The sequence below is a fragment of the Palaemon carinicauda genome, chromosome 12 (assembly GCF_036898095.1).
Source record: "Palaemon carinicauda isolate YSFRI2023 chromosome 12, ASM3689809v2, whole genome shotgun sequence".
NCBI lineage: Eukaryota > Metazoa > Arthropoda > Malacostraca > Decapoda > Palaemonidae > Palaemon > Palaemon carinicauda.
Window position 1 is genome coordinate 11,497,661 of NC_090736.1, and position 7,500 is coordinate 11,505,160.

The 7,500-nt window shown below is 32.7% G+C and overlaps 1 protein-coding gene across 1 annotated transcript in view; it reads left to right on the plus strand.

Annotated features, from left to right (window-relative positions):
* Nucleotides 1–7,500, plus strand: part of LOC137651221 (uncharacterized) — a 78,769-nt gene that overhangs the window by 364 nt on the left and 70,905 nt on the right. The gene's annotated exons all lie outside the window — the stretch shown is intronic.

Sequence of the window (7,500 nt, forward strand, 5' to 3'; positions counted from 1 at the left end):
GGATTTTCCTGTACTGTATTGTCTGTTGTTCTAATAGACTATGTTTTTATCTTTCCTTCGTGAATATGCTGTATGTATGTAAGCCAGGCAGAATAACATGTTTTTTGTTCCAGTCTTTTGTGCTATTATATAGAGTAAATTTAGCTAGTAACTTGATGCTATAATTGAGAAATAATTTGCACAATAGAAATTAATCTAGTTAAATTTTAATTATTTAGAAAAGAGTATTTATAGCGTTGGTTTAGGCAAAAATTATTTTCCTATAATTATTTACCTATTTGAGATATGATTTCCCTACTTCGTGCGTCCGAAATATTTTTGTGCCCATTTTTCACACAACCGCTTGGCAAATTTTATAACAAACATGTCAGGAGTGTAGATTAGAATGGTTGACAGCAAATTCGTATATTTTCAGATTTTAACTTAAAATCTCATTGCAAGCAACTTTATTAAGAAAATATTCGTAATCAATGAAAGGAAATTGATTAAGCTAGACCTATTTCGGACTTGAATCCTTGCAATATTCAAATCCAAATTTAATATTAGTTTTGCATCATAATTTCTGCTGTGAATTTCCTGATTGGGAACCAGGATTCTTTAGGCCTACCTAAGCGTCCCATCATTGACCCAGCTGCACTTACCACCGCTCCTGTTTCTTTTCTTCCATCTTGCAGTCCAACCTCTTTTAATTGTTACTTTATAATGTAATTGCTCCGCTCCCTCCCATAATGGTCTCCCTGGCCCCAGCACCCATGTAATTCGATTTCCAAACATTCAATATAATAATCTCTCTCTCTCTCTCTCTCTCTCTCTCTCTCTCTCTCTCTCTCTCTCTCTCTCTCTCTCTCTCTCTCTCCATTTTTAGGAAATGAAGTAGGACAGACCGTTGGGAGCAATTCCTATAGGCCTACTAGATATAGTACTAATTGTATGGTGACTGTTCCTAATCCTTATCAACGGCAGTTTATTCTAGCCTGCCTTCATTCTTTGTAAATAATTAGACATCGACAAATTGTTGGAATTGATTCTGTATTATCGAAGATTTATGACGAACCTTACGGTAATGTCTAATGAGTTCCTGACGTCATGACTCCCACACTTTCCTCTCTCGGCTTCACTGCTTCGTCGTTTATCTTGTAACAATGACCTGTAATGGAAATCTCCTTTACGTGAAGCTGATTCACTTATTAAAATTTAATTTTAAAGGTGATTTTATTCTGGGTATGGCGGTAGTTGATCTATTAGTTTAATTTACTTGATAAGATATGCTCCACATACCGTTACTCGTTCTGTAGACCTACACTGAGTAAAACTATCGGTTTATTAAACTCATAAGTTCTTTTATTATTATTATTATTATTATTATTATTATTATTATTATTATTACTACTACTTACTAAGCTACAATCCTAGTTGGAAAAGCGAGTTCTGTTAATTTCTCACTTAAAATCTTTAAAACTTCCCTTTAAACTACATTTATTAAAGATTAAATTATTTGTAATTTTTTTTTCATTTGAGGGGGGAAAATTTATCAATTAAATCTCTTAATTACAGAAATATGGTTATGTGCTACTTTGAGGAAGTTTAATAAGTATATTTTAAGACCTTCCTCTCTTTCTAAATTTTAATAATAATCAAACCCAGGACAATGCTTCCTCAAATGAAGAGTCCTGGGTTCAACCCCAAAGCTAAGTAAAAATTTTATTATATTTCATACGTGACTGTATGGTTATTTCCCCCAATGATAATATTGATATAATGACAATTCAGTCTAAAAACTGAGACTATGGCTTCCACAATAAAAAGAATATATATATATATATATATATATATATATATATATATATATATATATATATATATATATATATATATAGATAGATAGATAGATAATTTACAGTGTTTGTCCTCATAATATGACTGTACTTAGAGTATGTGCGATGGGACTCGCCCTATGGCGATATTATTATTATTATTATTATTATTATTATTATTATTATTATTATTATTATTATTATTATTATTATTATTATTATTATTATTATTATTGTTATTCAAGATTTATACACACCTGCAATATTCACGTTTCCTCTTTATCAAAGGCATTTATGTAAACTGTCAAAGAAAGGGGTTAATTAACTTTTTTTTTCCCATTCGAAATAGTTCTTTATTACTTGAACTTCTTTAGTGGATAATCCACACATAGATAAGATTATATGTTATAGGCTTTTAATAACATCAATATGTCTACATCTAAAAAAAGGGGATAAATTATTCCCGTTTGGAAATTAATTCATCAGAAATCGGATATTTGGCTGAAGATTATTATTTCTTTTATTTGTATATTTTTTTCGAAGTTACTCATTGTCGACGTGTGTGTGTGTGTGTGTGTGTGTGTGTGTGTGTGTGTGTGTGTGTGTCGGTATAAATAGTTACAAGACATGATATTAATACTATATTGGGCATATATGTTAAAAATGTCTAATATGATACGAATTAATTTGCGACTATAAGATAAATACAAAATATTTTTTTTCTGAAATGATATTGATAAGTATATAAAACGAATCTATTTTTTTTAATATATTCGATTTTTTTAATATTTCTAATTTTAAATGTAATAAACTTGCCGAATGTGTTAAAATCAATCAAATATAAATTCATAAGTAAACATTAACCTAATTTTCATAGGCCTAATGCTAGATTGAACTGCATTAACACATCCAGCAATTAAGAAATAGCAGAGATTCTAAATTTCAATTTTTTATAGATTCAAAGCATCATAGTATTGTTAAAGTTTCTGAATGAAATCAGTACGAAGTTGTAGTTGTGATAGCCTATTGGAAACATCTCTGCTTAGGAATCTGCTGGACGGGAGTTGTAGTCCCGCTCAAGCTCGATAATTTCTTGCAGTGTCTGCAATCTTACTGTCCTTGTGAGTTAGGGATGGGGGGGGGGATTTTATAAGTCTACCTCCTGATAAGTCATCAGTAGCCATTGCCTGGTCCTCCTTAGTCCTAATTTGATGGAGTGGGGCCAAGTTCAAAAGTTCAAACTCCCAGCAAATGTTTTTATGTTGAACAGGCTGACATAAGTCCTTTTATAGCTTACACATCAAATGTTGTTAATGTATTTAGAATATTTAATTTTAATTTTTCATTACTTCTTATATCGTTTATTCATTTCCTTTCTTCATTGGGCTACTTTTCCTGTTGGGGCCCTAGGGCTTATAGCATATTGCTTTTCCAACTAGGGTTGTAGCTTAGCTAGTAATTATAATACTAATAATAATAATAATGATAATATGGGTATATGGTCAGTCTCTAGGGCAATGTCACTGTCCCTCCTTGACTGAGCTATTCTTGTGCGATTTAAAGAAAAAAGTCTGAAGTTTTTGATTGAGATTAGAGAAAGCGAACAAAAGCTGTTTTATATATATATATATATATATATATATATATATATATATATATATATATATATATATATATATATATATATATATATATATTTGTTTTTATTCGGCATTTATTAATTGCTTGCTGTGTAATATTAACTGAATTTTGCTGCCGTAGGTATATACTGGCATTACCATCAATCAAGACATTCAAGTTAAGTACACAATAACGAATTTATTATCAAACATCTCTTAGATATATTTACTGACTACACCAATATGTTTAAAAGGTTATGGAAGTATGCTTGTAAATATCACTGACTCCTAAGTTGTGGGTCGGGAGAGCAAGCCCTGCTCAAACCCGGGAGTTTCGAGAACTAAATGGGTCCAGATTTCCAGAATTGTCTCTTACCTCACGGTCCTTGCGTTAGGCGTCCATGGAACCCCTTGGTCAGCGCAGAGTTTAAACTTTTAAGGTAATTATCTTAGTTTGAGGAAATTTGCATGGTTTCAATGTAATTTTTTAAAGGTAGTGATATTTTTAAGGTAATTTCGGTTTTACTAGCTTCAAACCTAAAGAAATTTGAAAATTTTCATGGTAATCTAAGTTAAAAAGCAGCAGCATTTAAGGTAATGCCCACATGCTCAAGTTTAAACCCTGGTCCGCTATAACGGATTTGCCAGCTGTCCTCCCTGGTCCCTAGTTAAGCCGATTAGGGCTTGAACATTAATCTAGGACAATTATTGTCTTGTCCCTTGCCTCCGCCACTCACGAGTAACCTTTAAACTTTCTAAAGATAACTGGGAACTTTCAGTAGGCTTCGGTAAAGATTCAATATGTTAGGCCTATCAACGAATCTAGTATATAATTGATGTTTAAGAAAATAATGGGGGAAAAGATGATCCTTAGAATGTGCTATACAATGTAACCTTATTAGCGTAGGTCCGTAGGATAACTGGACTACATCTGTGACGGTATAACTTACATTTCTATTAGGGCATGACGCACTAGGCGAGGCGTACTTGGTAATTAACACAGGGCCTTTCCGTCACACGTAAACAAGGACGGCTCTTGTCACTATAGGTGTTGTTCCTCTTGTGTTGGCGCTGTTGGCTTCAAATATTTTTGTTGCTAGTGTACGCGACCTGTCAAAAATTACTGCTAAATAGATAGATAGATACGCACACGCACAAAGCTTCAACCCCTCTCACCAACTTCCCATTTCCTAACTACAACACGGCAGTTTCGGTAATTTGTGGGAGATTGTCGTCTCTGAGTGTACCTCTTGGGGTAACCCCTCTCACTCCTACGGACGGAGAAATGCCGAGTAGTCACACGTTTGGCAATTCGCTCAGTATGACTGGAAAGAAAGATATATATATATATATATATATATATATATATATATATATATATATATATATATATATATATATATGTATATATATATATGTATGTATGAATGTATGTATATATATATATATTGTATATATATGTATGTATATACATATATATATATATATATATATATATATATATATATATATATCCACACACTTGCTGTTCATTATATAGGGGAGATTATCATTATTGGTAAAATATACAAACTACTAGTAGGTAAGTAGTATGTGAGCCAAGCAAGCATGTATGGAATCAGCTGGTCATTTGGGGGAAAATATGATAATTGTGCCAATTGAATAAGAAATTAATATTAAAGATAAATTAGCAAACATAAGCTCAATTATATACAAGACGACAAATGAGTAGAACAGCATTGTAAAGAATGATGTTCTCTGCCCATTATTTGTCATACTATTTATTCATAGTACAGTTTGTGCTAGAAACTAAGCTCATTTCATATGCAGATAACGCTACTCTTTTTGCATAAATTGCCACTCCTGAATGTAGATTTATGGCTACTGGATGCCTTAATAGAGATCTAGCTAGAATTGGTGTTTGGTGGAAATTACGGGATATGAATTTAACCCTAAACAAAACTCAAAGTATAGATAATAAGTACGTCGAGGAGGACAGTGGCTCAACATCCAGATCTTTGCAGTGTCATATCTTTAACCATGTATCATTCATTTAAAATTCTAAGTGTGATTCTTCATTGCAAATTTACTTTTGAGAAGCACTTTTGATCTGTATCCTCTTCAATTGCACAAAAATGGCTTATTGAGAAAATCTGTTAAGAGTCTATCCTGAAAAATTTTTTTCAATGTTTTCTTTCTACATTGTTTTTATATATTGTTCTCCTATCTGGTCTTCAGTTGCGGACACTCATCTTAATTTGTTGGATAGAAGTTTACTGTCTATTAAATTCCTTTCCCCATCTCGATATTGATCTCTGGTACCGTCGATCAGTTAGTTCGTTATGCATGTGGTTACTGATCTTAGGATATTTTATTTCTTTATTCATTACTTCTCATATATAGTTTATTTCCTTTCCTCACTGGGCTATTTTCCCTGCGAGAGCCATCCTGCTGTTCTAACAAGGTTGTAGGTTAGCTAGTAATAATAACGCTGTTAAAAATTTGCATAAAAAACGGTAAATGCCTGGCTACATTTATTCCAGGATTTTTACCGATTTAAAAACTTATATATTGACGGAAAGGAGTTATATTACGGCCATCAACCCGTAAAATATAATAACAAAGTATGGTAAAATTACGGCCTCCTGTATTTTCCTGAAATACGGCTGAGAACAGTATTTTTTTTACGGAGAATTTCCGATTAAAATTAGGTTGTTTTAAACAGTGAATGATATGTATGTGTACGCATGTGTGTATGTCTATGCTATGTTGAAATGAAATGTTTCTATTGAAATCCGTTGAAGGTTTACTTAGACAAAAAGCAAAGACCTAATTATCATTAAAATCGATTACTCATTAATTTTCGTAATGTTCCTACGTTGCATTTTAAGGTCAGACTTCTATGAAACAATTATGTTCAAGAAACGTCAAACTCGCTATTTCATTTTTTCCTTTTCATTAATTATGATACCTGCTCTCTCATTCTTTTGAAAATCACTAATGTTAAAAAAAAGAGAGAGAGAGAAATTTCACACCAGTAAGAAACGACATTCCAAAACTCCATAGCAGTCGTGCATGAAGAATGCCACAGGCTTTTAAAACACATACTTGGTATACAAAACTAAATTGCATTGTGAAATGAACTAGATTTTTTAATAAGAGAAACAATGGTGTTTCGCAATTTGGGAGGAAACGAACGGAGTTTATCAAAGGATAAAATTACGTTGCTAATAAATTCTTACTAAGCCGTATCCGTTATCAGGCGATTGTTAATGAATGGGATTACCTCACTCCCGAACTGGAACATTACTGGAACACTGAGTCTTTTTGTGTTTACTCCCACAAGGACGGAGCCGAACTTCCTAAAAATTAGTCACTTTCATTTCGAAAGAAATAGAAAGAGAATTTCGACGAAAGGGAAATAGAAAATGGGCGACTGATCTTTCCAATATGCTTTGTTTGAATGCTGGCTTCTGTTTGTATTATATCAGTAGCTTTTTAAAGTTTATATATGAAAGATTTGTTTTAATGTTGTTAATGTTCTCAAACTTCTCTTGTAGTTTATTTCCTTATTTCCTTTCCTCACTGGGCTATTTTTTCCTGTTGGAGCCTTTGGGCTTATAGCATCCTGCTTTTCTAACTAGGGTTGTAGGTTAGCAATTAATAATAATAATAATAATGATAATGATGATGATAATAATGGTCGACTGCATAGGCAAAAGAAAACTTATAAGGTTCCCACTTATAAAATATATATCCAAAACAAAATGTAAATTTTAAATGACCAGTACATCTAAATACATAAATATAATAGGCAGATTATAGAGATTATCACGCACACGCTATAGGATACACAATGAAAATACACTAACAGATCATAAGACAATCGCATCACACGGTTCACACCTCTCAAAAGTCGACGTTACGTAAAACATCGCCTATCAAACAGCGGAAAGAATGGCGCGCCTCAGGCATAACACCTCGCCAATGTTAGGCGTGTGAGGCATTTGATCGCGTCACGTCATTTAGAGCCCAACAAATCTATTGGGGCGACATGACGCGGATTT